General features: G+C 35.6%; 1 protein-coding gene across 7 annotated transcripts in view; it reads left to right on the top strand.

Moving 5' to 3' along the window:
- LOC5579847 (probable Ras GTPase-activating protein) overlaps positions 1-15,075 on the top strand; it is a 538,326-nt gene that overhangs the window by 179,051 nt on the left and 344,200 nt on the right. For 3 of the 7 annotated variants that reach the window (XM_021854124.1, XM_021854127.1, XM_021854122.1), the window contains exon 1: positions 10,435-10,801. The exons of 2 other annotated variants lie outside the window; for them this stretch is intronic. The gene's annotated coding sequence lies outside the window, so the exon portion shown is untranslated. Of the gene's footprint in view, positions 1-10,434; positions 10,802-10,858; positions 10,985-15,075 lie in introns of those variants that run through there. 2 more of the 7 variants (XM_021854126.1, XM_021854125.1) reach the window with 2 other exon arrangements.

Raw genomic sequence — 15,075 nt, 5'->3', positions numbered from 1 at the left:
TCTGACCAATTTATTGGAACCCCTCTCATCGTGACAACAGTAAACTTTTACAACATGTTTTTTTGTTTCCAAACGAAAATACTCCCGGTATATTGCAGTCTCTTCCCCATTGAAAATCTTTAAATCAAAATCGAGCGCATCAACTACAGCCCAACCTATGGCCGAAATGTAGTTGGAATTGTCTTCCCAAATGGAAAATGGATAAAAATCGAGGGTCCAAATGGTAAAATTTGCAAGGGTGTAATTTAAGATTTTTGCATACAAAAATTTCCCACCATAGCGTTGATATATCCTGTTGTTCAGTTGAAAAGCATTCTTCTTCTTCTTGTCATTAACGTCCTCACTGGGACAGAGCCTGCTTCTCAGCATAGTGTTCTTTTGAGCACTTCCACAGTTATCAACTGAGAGCTTCCTTTGCCAAATTTGCCATTTTCGCATTGGTATATCGTTTGGCAGGTACGATTATACTCTATGCCCAGGGAAGTAAAGGAAATTTCCATTACGAAAAGATCCTGGACTGACCGGGAATCGAACCCAGACACTTTCAGCACCTTTGCTTTGGAGCCACGGACGCTAACCACTCGGCTAAGGAAAGCCCCAACATTGAAAAGCATTAAAGTTGTCTAATATTTTGAATCATTTTCTCAACCCACATTATTTTCAATACTAACGTTTTTCATTTGTATCTTTTCAGGTAAGTTTCGAACGCAATCTTCTATAATGTACAACCAATAAGCAAGCACGGTAAATCAGTTTTCATAAAGAAAATGCAAACAAAACAAAAATTGTATTCATTACATGTATTATTTTATCTGTTAGACTCTGTTTTTCGCGTTGGACATGCTTTTTATATGTTACGTTTTTCTTACTAGAGAGAAATTGAAAGTATACCTTCAAATTTTATCATGCAGCCATCACGTCATCGTCAGTTTAATATTTTTGTGCTGAAAGATTCTAAACCGTCAATGTTAGGGTTGGATTCACCCATAAAGACTGGAACGCGCAAAAATTGGTCGACAAAAAAATCGTGTCTTTCAGTCAAAATTCATAATATAAACACTTTCTTTTTTTTAGTTGCTTAATTCATATATTTAAAGGAAAAAATGTCCGTTTATTATTTTGATTTGTCAAATCCGAACTGCGGTGCCTTTATGGTTGACCCTCTAATACCCAACCCCTCCTTCAGACTGGATACACTTTACATTTTGTGTATATTTTTGTAGCTCGGAAATCAAAACGATTTCATTTTTTGCTTAAACCTTAGCTCATAACACGCATATAAGGAATGTTTTTTATGACTTTTGAAACTTTTCTGTATTTTTGAAAAATGTTTGAAAAATTGTATTTTTTATAACCTACAAATGCCTGGAGTTCATGTAACTTGTAATGCAAAAAGTCGTACCTTTTATTTTTTTTTTCTACAATCAACCTATCACAAAGAGCCTGGTGGTATTAAAATAATTTGAAAACTGTTTTTCCATTAGTTACACGGAAAATAAAATATGTTCCAGGAAAAAAATAAAAAAAAAATCAAAAGTACTGTAGAATTTTAAGTTTTTATTGTTGCTAAAAATCAGTAACCAGAAGGGGCTTCAAGAAAATATGAAAAAGGATAGGAATGTTCAAAAATAAAAATTATAAGAATCGAAAACCAAAATTCATAAATTTGCGGATAAAAATAAATCAAAACGTGTTTAGAACGATTTTAGATAACGAAAAATGTTATTAAGATCTAAAATAAAAATTTGGGTATCAGAAGGTCAATCCCTTCCATAAAATTTTGCTCGGTAGTCTCATCGACCTTATTCGCCGCCGAACGCCAGTTCAATTTCAACTGTTGCTCGTTTTCCATGGATTTATTAGTCAATTAGAATTTTCATCGGACCAAGGCTCAATATCGTTCGATAGGGCGGAGTTCTGGACTGTTGGAAGGGTTGTGGTCTTTGGGTACCAAAACCCATGTTGTTCGCATTGTACCACTCGATTGCATTCTTCTCGCAGTGGCAGCTCGTCAAGTTTAGCCAAAACAACAAAGGTCTATTATGTTGCTTCAGGAATGGTAGCAGCCGCTTCTCGAGGCACTCCTATACGTATATCTCTTAATTGGGTTGTTTAGTGATGATAAATTCACAGTTTTTTGTAGCTTTAAGTATAATGCGCTTCAATTGTTTTTATAAATACCCAAACTTTTGCACGATTTGCATCATACACACTAAGCTCTTACGATGAATTTCACCGTAATCTCAACAGCTGAACAGTTCGGTGAAATAAAACACCGTAACTTCGTCGGAATTTAACGGGTTCCGGTGATTTTTTAACGAATACTGTACAAATTTACCGTACTCCGTTAATTTATTTTACCGAACTGTTCAGCTGTTGAGATTTCACAGGAATCCGTAAAATAATTTAAGTGTGTACTGAGGGGTGAACCCAAACTTTTGCACGATGACTTGACTGACTGTTTCATTGATTTTGAATACTTTTCAGATTTTTCCGCCAAAAATTCGTGGGGTCTCTTCGAAAAATATAAGATTACAATTCAATGACACTTTGATTTAAAATTTTGGTCGATCCAATGCTGAGGAAATTAGCTATATTTTTTCAGTGTGATTTTTGGAAAATGTCACAACTTTAACTGAAAATTAAGTATACAAAATTCAAAAAATGTTTTTGGAAAAATACATAAGAAGTAAGAAAAACTCTTTGCCTTTCGAATGCGGCTTAAAGAGTTTCAACTGGACATGTAATCACAGATATATGGACTGAACACTTTTGTATGTTTTTGAGGGGGTGAACCCAAACTTTTGCTCGGCAGCATTTCAGTTTTTTTATTTAATGCGTTTTCAATAGAAACACATCAATTTGAAGTTGATCAATTTTTGCGCGTTCCAGTCTTTATCAGAGGAACATTCACCCATTTCAAATTATAGAAAGTATTTATACCTGGAGCACTGGAGACTTAAACGGCTCATTCTGGGGAGTCGCGGTTCAACCTACATATGGCTAAGTTTGATGAGCGTCTCTGTTTTGCTTAAAACCTATAAGCTAGTATTGATCTAAATAATCAGTAATCAGACATAACATTCACTCACGAAAACAATGAAATTAATACTTTTGTATATTGAACTCACGTTCAAACAAATAAATCCAACGGACAACCCATTTGCAACTTTCTCGATTTTCCATAACACATGATAAGCTTTGGAGAATTAGATATGATACATCATGAACCGATTTGATTGAAGTTTTGAACTCAAATATTATTGGGATATTTTTCGAATCACTAGTTCAAAAATATAGTAGAGTGGGATGAAATAGTGGGGTAAAAGTTTATTTTAAGGATTTCTAGCTCAATTCATTACAAATCTCAAATATTATGTTGGTTCAAATGCTATTTAGGTAAGATACTTTCACTCTAAAAATACAGAAATCGATTGAACTTTGCAAAGTTATGGGTATTTGTTGTTTTTTTACATGTTAATTTATGATCCAATTTCCATCACATTGAACAAAAGAAGAAGAAAAGCTTATTCGACTTTTATTCAAGAGTATAGCTAGACATATTGCAAAGATGCTTTGAGGTATTGTAGTATTTACATAAACCAATGGTTATCAGTTCTAGCCCATAGTGAGGAAAATGTTCGAATTAGCAGGGCAAAAGTTCGACCCATATATTAATAAACGAAAATTAAAGAAAATTGGCAAAAATGTACATATTATAATTGAATTTAGCCAAAAATGTACATATTATTGTAGCTATAAACCGCAGTAGGGGCTGGTCCGCATATACATCTTCAATTATTTATTGCAAACAAGCAGCGGCTTTTGCAATTGTTTTAGCTAGCAGCGTTGGTTCTTAAATTATGTTTCAAATCCACAAACATGTCTTCCGACTACTTTCGCTTTGCAAAAGAACAACAGCTTTATTGGATTTTTAGTCATGAATACCATATTATTTTTACGCAATATTCTTGGCGTTTTGTGAAAGAGATTCACGGTGAATTTACGAGTAGGTGATATGCGGCAACAAGTTACTTGTCTTCTTGGTGATATTTTTTGATGATTGTTAATGTGCAATGAGCATTTTTTTCTTGGTAAGATCTATAGTAAAGTTTCTCATTATCTGCCAAAGATTTGAAAAGAATTATTCAAAAATATTGGCTAAGAACTCAAGGGAAAATATAACAAATAGGATTGGTGTACCAGTTATGGACATAGTGGTTCCCTACTTCGCAACACGTGATTTCTTGAATGTTTTCACATCTTGAAAAGTTTCGTGTGTTGTAGTAGGGGAAAAGCACTAATTTTCGACCCACAAGAATTCTGTGCCAATTTTCGGATTTCCATACAAAGTAGGCCAAAATCGTATGAATGGGTCGAAAATTAGTGCTAGGTCGAAAATTGGTGCTTTTCCCCTAGAAAGATTTAAAACTTATCTTGATGTTAAGGCGAAGTAGGCCGTCATTGAAATTTGTACGCGTCGTTAATGATTGTTGCTAATTCTTCTTACGATTTCGAATCAAAGAAAATCAGTTGGTTTTGCACTGACACAGCTGAAAAAGTATCAGCATACTTTATGCATGTTAGCGCGTACAGTGATTCTTTGTCAAGTCAATATAAACTATCAAGACTGAGTTTTATCACTTTGAAATGCATGCTGAAAAGTCATCATTGTTGCCGAAACGAATGACGGGCTACTTAGCCTTAAAACAATCAAAAAGATTAAAAATGTGAAAACTGTCTAAATTTCACATTTGGCATCCGCCAGAAATCTTAACATACATGGACTACTAGATTACCATAGCAATATGCTAGTGATCTGGAAAGAACTAATCAACAAATTCGGCACTAAAATCATTTCCTCAGAATTTTGAGTGAAAACTGTCAATAAACACTTATATAATGATTTCTTCATTGTTGGTAATATTGGGCTTCTCGAGAATTTTTAGAATTTCGATCATTTCCTCGTTACTTCGTGTGTTACGCGCCAGGGTCTGGTACGAGTTGGACACTTTGCGAATCTTTTCTCGAAACCGTACACCACCAAATAAGTTGCGCGCCGATCGATCATGCGCCGAGTTGTGGATCAATCGAAATGATTTAAATCGCTTGCAACTTAAAAACAAGACGGTACGAACATTTTTATTCCTAATGTTTTTCATCGATCAAACAATTATGCTCGCTGTCCAGCTTAGGGCTCGAGCCCTAAAAGTGATTCACTTCCTCGACGAGATATTTTGACATTTCTTTATTCACTTTTTGGCTGGCGCACAACTCGGCGCATGAACTATCGGCACGCAACTTGTTGGATAGTCTGCGGATTTAAGTAAAGATTCGCAATAATTTCTGAAGAAATTATCAAGTTACTTCTCACGACTACGGTTGGATTTGATTAGAAGTTTCTCAAGGAATATCCCATAAAGGGCTGTCTATTACAAAAGATTTAGCTTTAGATTCAGGACGGGCTGAGGCGGAAATCCGAATAAATGCCTAGTGACCATACGGCTGGGAAGGCCGAACAAAAAGCATTGTGTAAGGAAACGTTCATAAATTACTATAATTATATCCCACACTGAAAGATTTTGTATAAGGGAACGTCCAATATATGGACGTCAAGTAAAATTTTGCCATTTGAAACTCCCTTCCTCCTATGCCACGCTTTTGATGGCTTGGATTCTACGATATTTTTTATAGATTACCACGTTCCCATGGATTCCTTCCCCTCCCCCCTAGTGATGAGATTTAATTTATTGATGACCCTCTAGTTTAACAGTGAACATCTGGTGAAATTAAAGTATATTTTTAACCGTACCTAATATGGTTATTTACCGTGCGAGTCAACAATTTTTAAGACCCCTTTTCTCCCTAGAAACAAAATTATGGCCACGTCATTGGATGAAACAAAAAAAAAAAAACACATAATATCGAATATTCGGAGGATTGCGTATCCGGAGTGAAAAAAATCGATACTTCGGATAATCGAGTCCGATCTGAACTTATTTTTATCATAGTTTGTCGAAAAACTGCTATATTTTGGGTTTAACTACTAGATTTATGCTAATTTTTGTTTTTTTTTTTTATCAAAACTTAATGTGTATTTTTATGCAAACATTACTTTATGGTTAGTATGATGTATTTCTGTTTAAAAATAGTAACATTTTGCGATTCAATCAGCGAACTTTTGCCCCACCGGCTTTTGATAGAGTTCTTTTTAGACAATCGATTTTGAAACAGTTGTTGTAACTAAAAGTGAATAAATTTTTTGACATAATTTTGTTCGACATCACAACTGTTGTATTGTTTCTGGATACATTTATTATTCCACTAATATCGAACTTTTGCCTCAACTTAATCTAATAACGTTTTGACTAGGATGAAATTTGACGAAAAATAATGAACGATTCAAAATGTGGAAGACCTACAGAAAATCTGTCTACAACAAACTTGTTGATCTTGTCCAAATCTATAACCTACAAACTACAACATACAAGTTTTTGAGTTGCCAGTTATTAAAATTGTATCTGTTCAAATCGCTTATATATGTTTAAATTCAAGTTATGTTTGAAGAAAAATGAAAAAAATGAGAAATCGATACATAAACAACTCGGATCTAACGTTCCGTTTAGTATGGAAATCGGAAAAGTTGCAAACGTATTGTCTTATTCCGTATGTTAGAGATTTCAACAAATTTTGTCAAAGTTGTTGTGATGATTGATTTATAATAGGCAGTGGCGCGGGAAGTGGGTAGGACAGGTAGGACATGTACTACGCACAAAAATACCTGGGTAGGACAGTCAAAGGATTGTACTACCCACAATTCAACAACAAAACAAAAAAAACAAGATCAGCAGAAAGCTTAAAAAATTAAACTATTTCTATTATCTGTGCGATATACATACAAATTCGATCAACTTCGTACTCATTCTTATGAAGTATGGAAGATACGATAAAGTTAACCATGGTTTTCTCATGCCTAGTAAAGCGTGACATGATATGTGCAAAAATCCCCCGAGAGTTTTGGCTTGTGAGAATATCTATAGTGCAAATCCTGGGAAACTAACTTTAATAACTACTACAAGAAACTTCTTTAACCGTTAGAAACAACAAAAGGAGCCATCATCTATGGAATTTTTGAATGAATCAATGAATAGTTTCTTAAAAACATCTACGGCTAACCTTGTATATGTTCTGTGACAATTTACCGTGAGTATTCCTCGAAGTAATTCTTGAGATGTTTCTTCTTCTTCAGAAAATTATCAAAAGTTTTGATAAGTGTGACAGTGCTAGCGATTTCTGAACTTGACTGATTCAGAACTGCCGTAGAAATTTGTGGAAGTAGTTTTTAATAAATTCCTGAAAAAGATTTAATCAAATTCCTACTGATATTTTGTGGCATCATTTATATAAAAAAAAAACATTTAAAGCAGGTTTACTAAGATTTTTTGCGGAATTCTTGAAAATATTATAGTGAAACATTTGATGAAGTTACTGCGCAATGAAATATTTTTCAATCATCTCCTGTTTCTCCTGAAAGCTTTGCTAATATTCCGTGTCACTTCGGTACAAAGACCAAAAAAACTACTCAAATTCATAAAATTGTTGCTGCTGATCTATTCGCTATCTAGAAATATTTGAGAGAATTAGAACAACCTCACTGATTGTGAAGGCAAGCAGTTTGATCTATTTTTGTAAAATTTGTTTGAAAGTTGTTTGTAAAGGATATTCATCTTTTTAATATGAATGATAATAAAAAATGGTATTACTTTAATTTTCTTCCAAATATTTTTTCACTAACCTTCAACCAAATTTCCCAGTTGTTGCACTAGAAGATCTTTCAAAGATTTCTATAAAGTTTCTCCCGAAGAAATACACAAAGGCTTATTCCAGAGGTTTTTAAAAAAATGCTTAAGAGTTTTTCAAGAAACCCTGCAAGAACTTATCCGCCTGTTCATGTACATTCCTCCAAGAATTCATTCATATTTCCTCCCAGAAATGCCAAATTTCCTCGGAACAAATCTATTTCGAGCATTTCATTCAAGTATTGCTCCTGCAGTTTTTCCAAACATTTTGCAAAAAGTTTCTCGAAAAAAAATGCCGTGTAATCTTCAAAAGTTTATTTAAGTTTTCACACCAGTTAATACTACACACTTACACAAATTTTATCAAACAATACCTCAAATTTAAGAAAAATAAATGTTTGGCATTTCCCTGAGGCATTCCTGAAAGAATTCCTAAAAAAAACTTTCAAGACATACTTGACAAAATCTCAAAGAATTACCGGCAAAATTTCTGTAGTAATCTTAGAAGGAATCTCTGAAGCAAGGTGCTGAAGGTATTTTTAGAGAAATCCCCAGTTGAAGTCTTACATTAATCCTGCAAGACAATTTCATAGGAAATCCCCAGAAATTTCTGGAGAAGTTATTGATTTAATTTTAGAATACGTTTTGACCGGGAATTTTTAAGCATGACCCAGAAAAATCGACTGACTCACTAGATTCTTCTGTTTCTGTTCGGGATGCACGGATCTAGAGAACGAAACATCTGTTTGAACTGAAAATATAATCGATAGGTCATCACCAGCTAGTGACCAATCGATTACTTTTTAGCTTAAACGGATGTTTGGTTCTCCAGATCCGTGCCCTTGAAAATTTGAGCTTTGGCTTCGATGTATCTTCACCTTAAACATTTACGTAGTAATAACTGAATATTTGAGCGAATACCTTAAGGTAAAGATACATCGAAGCCAAACCTTAAATTTTCAAGAGCACAAATCTGGAGAACCAAACATTCGTTTAAGCTGAAAACTTAATCGATTGGTCACTAGCTGGTGGTGGCCAATCGATTAACTTTTCAGCTCATATGAGTGTTCGGTTCTCCAGATTTTTGCTCCTGAAATTTTGAAGTTTGGGACGGGGTTGGTAGTCTAATGGCTATCGCTTCTGCTTCTCAAGCAGGAGGTCGTGGGTTCAATCCCAGGCCCGTCCCTTTCTCATCTTTGTAACGTTCTACCTAATAGCTCTCTATTCTCTCTATCTCTCTGCGCCGTTATGACGCAAACATTATCGGTTCTATCTATCGCTAGAACTGAATATATCGACTTAACCGCTTACCACAGTGGTATCCATACGGTCGAATACACCCATCCATCATTAACAAAACACTCCTACTTCCAAGGTAGCTGTGGGAAATGCAGGAGATTCTCCGGTTTTCTAGTAACAACGACTATCTAATTAACATTCCTTCCTATCCCCGATGGGCATAAGGACGTGGCCGGCGCCGTTATCAATCTAGAAATATCAAGGGTAGTGTAATTGCACATTGAAGATGGTAAAAAGCTAAAACCCAAGCTCCCATCTGAGTGGTTCTCTGTGCAAATATCACTATCCTGATTGATCACGGAGTAGCAACTACGAAGTGTATGTTCCATCAGTTGATCGTTGATCGTTTTTTTGATTGAAATTTTGAAGTTTGGCTTCGATTCATCTTCACCTTAATAAATTTCTGATGAATTCCTAGAGATAATTATAAAAAATACATACAGTAATACTTGTCAAATGTCACTCCTATTAGGTTCCGTTTTATTTTCATGTTTGGTATCTTTTCGGCCTAGTTTTTGTTCTTCTTAAGGCTCTTTTTCCAGGAACTTAGTCACTACTAGCCCTGTAAAAACTAAAAATCTTATAAAAATCATGTTTTTTTTTCTGTTAAGCGTAAAAATCACCTGAAAATATCGTTAGAACGCTTAGAAACAGTAGAGTTTCCTCAATTCAAAACGCACCAAAATGCTACTTACTCCCCTTTGCGTTTGCGCCCCTCAAATTAAGTTACTTTAAATTTCCAGCCTAGCATTCCATGGGGTTAACATTTTTCTTAGCTCCACTGTGCTCATAATATTTGCCAACGTTTGTCCTACCCATGGTGTCAAACGTGACCGCGCCTCTGATAATAGGAGTTAGAGTTTTATGTCACGCGCTGGAAATATTCGAAAAAACAAACACAGAAGGACAAATCAACGCAGCACCAAACGTCTCCATTGCTCAGGCATCAGACATATACCACCAGAAACCCGTCGCTCAGGTAATTCGGCCTCACACAGTTCTCAGTTTTTCCGCAAACGCTCAGTGATCGCATGCGATCATCGTACACTCCCACAGCTCTCATTTTCCGTTGAGTGTCCGCATCTTGAATGGGAAGTTCCGAACCGGCTTCTCTGTGCCTACTTGAGTTCTTGGGTCTTCCATCCGATCGACCGACGACCATGGAGCGGAACACGAGAGGAGCCACATTAAACACGCAATCAGCTGAGTCAAGACTCAAGAAGAGAGTTCCCCTCGTCATGGTCGGTCGGTACCGTCGGTACGATTCGGTGGACTCAGCCAGCTGAGCACCGAACCGAAGCGTGTGTAGGAAAATAATAACATTTTCATAAACATTCAGTCTCTTTCGAACCGTCATCGGGGTGGCAGTCAGTCGGGTCACTGCAGTGAGTGATTTTTTTTCGTTTCGTTTCGCTTTTGTTTCGCGTCGGCGTTTCAAACAAACCGCACAGTCGATCGGAGATTCCGCGGAAGCACGCGCGCATCAAATTGCACTGAGCTTGCAAAAAAGCCGAACGCGTGTGCGATCCTGCAAAGACGTCGTCCACGACGACGAAGGATTATAATCGCGATCGGCGAATTCTGTGTGCACCATATCGACGCCATTGTCGCTGTCGCCGTGTTGTCATCTGCTGCTTCGGATTGAGTTGGGGGCGACAATAAATGGGTTGCGGCAGAAGCGGTTTGCTTTCATCCGGTGAAGTGTATGTGAAAATAATTATATGCGGGAATGTGATATTACCGAGCGATTGATATGTTGGTGAAAAGGGAGAAGAAGGAACGAGGGTGGTCCCTGCTGTGGTTAGCCTCGTCGGTCGAGGTGGATGTGGCGTTGGGAATTTACTGAATGAGATGTTTTAGTGGATCATCGATCGGTTCAGATAAGGGTACGGTGTGTCTGAAACCGTAACTGGCCATCAATTCTTCACCCACCATTTGAAATAGTATATTGGCACACTTTCCGCGAATTTGAAAATGTTTCATCGAAGGAGATGAAAGTAGGATTGATTCAAAGATTTAGGGCCACTTTCTAGAGATATTTTCATGTTCATTTTTTCTTAAATCCAGCACAGTACATTATTTATCATCATATTCTCATTCAATATTCAAAAGATGTGATATCTGAGCATCTTCTTCATGAAATAGGAGATATTTCGTTAATGCTCCCTGTAATAAATATACAAAAGTTTTTTTTGTGTTCTGTGAATCTGATTGAAACTCTCTATTGCTTATTCAAAAGGTAATGAGTTCATCTCACATCAAATTGTATTCATTACATATTTTTTGTTTGAGGTCGCTAATTGCAAATGAACAAATTTAGATGATGAGCAATCAAATTTACCATTTTAAGTTGGGAATCATGTTATATTCACTATTCATAGGATTATAAAGCATAAACTTTTCTCGTCATTTGGAACCTATGTTTTTGAAACCTTGAATGTTTCTGTTGAAGCGCAGCTTGGTAAATATACTTTCATTGCTGCCTATTTGCCTTTTCAATGCACTGGGCAGCAAGACAATTTACTTCAAACTGACATGCGGAAATTGAACCGTAATAAGCAATTTTCTTCGTCATTGGTGACTTTAATGCAAAACATCGTTCATGAAATAAATCGCAAAGTGATTCTAACGGAATAATTTTATTTGATGAGTGCTCTTTAGGATATTTCCCAATCAAATACCCTGATAGCTCTACTTGTTTTTTCTCTTCTGTAATCTTCTATTACCACGATAAATGCGTTATATGTTTAGGTAAAGTTAGGTTATTTTAATTGAAAGCGTTTTTATTTCTTTTTTGAGCATGTGAAATCTGTAAAAATTCTGAACTGCTACGGCAAAAAATGTTGTTAACGAAATGTTAGTAAAACTGAATTTAGTTTTAATAAATTAGGATGTAGATTGTTTGTGAGCAAATAATGCATAGTGTAAGAATTTTCTCATAAATTTATTGAATTTGGTCCTAAATAAGTAAAAAGTAAAGCTTTGATTGTAATCGATCTAAAATTGTTTGGTACTGATGATCTGATATTTAATTAATTGATATAATATTATATTTAATTGAGTATTCGTCTATAATTCTTCGTTTTATTTTGTTTTGCATCGATCATCTGTAGTTTGTGTATTGTTGAAGTTGTGAATTGATGTAGTTAGGATGTATTTAGAACATAAGTTACAGTCTGTACAGTATTTATACTGAAGATGGAGTTAATAAATAAATAAATAAATAAATATGTTTTTCTGTTTTCTTTGATAAAAAAAAGTATGATTCTCGGAGAGGACGCTAGAATACCATATATTTTGAATGATGGAATGTAGAATTGATGTCGCTAATTACGATTTCAGACACACCGTGGGGGTGATGTGAGGTTGTGCTGCGCGCGATATTGGCATTGAAACGAATTGAACGTATTTTTTTTTCGAACATACAAGAAAGTGTAGGAGGATCGTAGTTCTACAGCTGACGTGTGTTGGAGAGTTGTTTACCTGCAAGATGCCGGGCACCATCAATGAATCATTGATTTTACTTGTGTGTTAATGTGTGAAACGCTCTGATTTTCAAGTGCAAAAGCAAGCTCGAACTCTGCTACAGAGAGAAAGATGGTGCGAATGTGTGTCTGCGACGATGACGACGACGGTGTGGGATGATCGTAAATTACAAAAATAAAGATGATACGAGTTTCTGTACTGCGAAGATGTGCGATTTTCTGTCTAAGTACCACGAGCACGCGTATTGCGCTGATTTTCGACGAAGTCAGTGAACTGCGGCCGCAAAATTTCTCCCGGTGGCAACCAAGTCAGACCGATATTTAGGAACGTTTTGGGGAGCGGCAGCAAATGATCGTCGAAATGTAAACTACTGGACGTGTGTGACTCGCCATGACATGGTCTGTTTGTGTGATCGGCGGCGTGTTTATGTGGAAGGGAAGGTGGGGTCATATGGGCCCCATAAGGAAAATCCTAAAGCGGGATCAAATTGATACATACATCGTATGGAAAGGCGAACTTTGGCTAAAATACCAATTATCTGAGAGATATTCCGGTGGAGCGTTTTTCTCGTCGGTGCATTTTACATATAGTTCCCCTGCGGACTACATCTGCACTCGGAAATGCGAACCGTGAATCGTTTTATTGCCGGCTACGGGGAGGAAGTTTTTTTTATTGTTTGACGGAACGGAATTTAACGTTTGAACTATAAACGTGAATGAAATTAAAGTTTGGCGTGTTGTCTCTAGGCTATTTAATAATGTTAGTATCAATTTTAAATAGTAAATTCTTAAGTTCTGATCTATATTGGTTTATTTTTAATATTGTAAATAAAATGATCTCAAACATAGCATCATTTTTTATACCTCTGCGTACTGCTACATTTTTATCCTAAAAAGCTATTACATTTCGATTGAAGTCGATTAAAAGCTTTAAAATAAACTTAACCTAACTCAATATCATCAATCAAAGCACATTTGCTTTGCTGGAAGTTTGCTTCATGAATTAAACATTGGATATTCAATGTAATTCATAGTTCTATAGCAGTTCCAGTATCATCCTAGATTTTAAATCCTCTGTAGGGACTTCTCTTGGTATTACAACAGCTAGTCCATATTAGTACAGCCTACAACATGGCCGACCTGAAAATTTGTTTGAAGATCAAAAGAAAGCTTGTTCTTAAGACAAAGTTTCGATTTTCTGTTAATATGCGGATACAGACATTTTGTATATTTGTTACATTTGGCATAAATGCCTTCAATCCGTTTTTTTTATTTCCCTCTTGAACGCCAGATAAGTTCCGAAAACACTGATCAATACCCTTGTAAGGTTGCTTACAATAGCAGTTTCATTCTTGATCTCAATTCGCTAGTCATCAAGAGCACGTAACATTAAAACTTTTGTACCTCAACCAGTTTATCACAAGTTTGGTACATAATATAAAAATGACATGGTCGGACTTATCGTTAGTAAAATTTTCTATGAAAACTATTCATATTTTTGATAATTTGTCTCAAAATAAATTTTTAGATCAAGCATTATAAATTCTGTACGACAGTAATGATGTCTTCAGTAATAAGACATGACATACAAATATGCGATATATCAAGGGCCAGGTTTCCAAATGTCTGGGGACTACAATCTTGGTAGGCATTTTTTATAGATAATACTATAGTGCAGTGTTGATAGACTCGCATTCAAATGTCAATCAATACGCTCTCCCGAGAGAGCAAACTCATTAGAGATCTGCTTCGCAAATCTCACGCTTGAGATTTTGATGCAAAATCAACTCAATCAACTCAAACCGCATAAAATGAATCAGTCGCAAAACCCAGCAAAAACTCGTGAAACCCGAATATTGTTGTTTACGTTAGAAAGGATTACTATAATTTTACCAGACTAACAAGAAATTATTGCCGTGTGTAAGTAAACTGTGGAAATACGAGACAATGAGTTAAAAAGTTGAGCCAACTCATCCATGATTTTTTGACTGCTGAGTGGCGTGATTAACAACTCACGCATGAAAAATCTCAAGCGTGAGTTGTGAGAAATTGAGTTTTTCACAACACTGCTATAGTGGACTGAAAGTTAATTTACCTTAGACGATTAGGATTGCCAAAAAATCAAGCTTATTTGTAATGGTACAGATTGCAGATTTTCACGAAAAAAAATCACAATTAGAACATATTACAAATCATTTTGGGGAGGTTGTATAATTGAATTATCAGGGAATCTGCCAAGATATTTTTCCAGGAATGCATCAAATAATTCCTTCAGTCTTTTTCCGAAGATTGCTTCCAGGAAATATGTTGAATTTCTTCAGAAATTTCTTTCTTGAGTTTTTTTTCTGCAATTTCTCTGAAAAAATAGGGGAAATCTCTAAATGGCTAATAACATTCAGGCAACATAAAATGAAGCAAACAAAAATCATACAACTGTTCCTTTTTATGAATTTTTCATTGCCTTTTGCTTGAAAATAATAAAGACAATGTGT

This window comes from Aedes aegypti, chromosome 3 (assembly GCF_002204515.2).
Source record: "Aedes aegypti strain LVP_AGWG chromosome 3, AaegL5.0 Primary Assembly, whole genome shotgun sequence".
Classification (NCBI taxonomy): Eukaryota; Metazoa; Arthropoda; class Insecta; order Diptera; family Culicidae; genus Aedes; species Aedes aegypti.
Note: the sequence above shows the minus strand (reverse complement) of the source record. Positions and strands in the feature narration are given on the sequence as shown.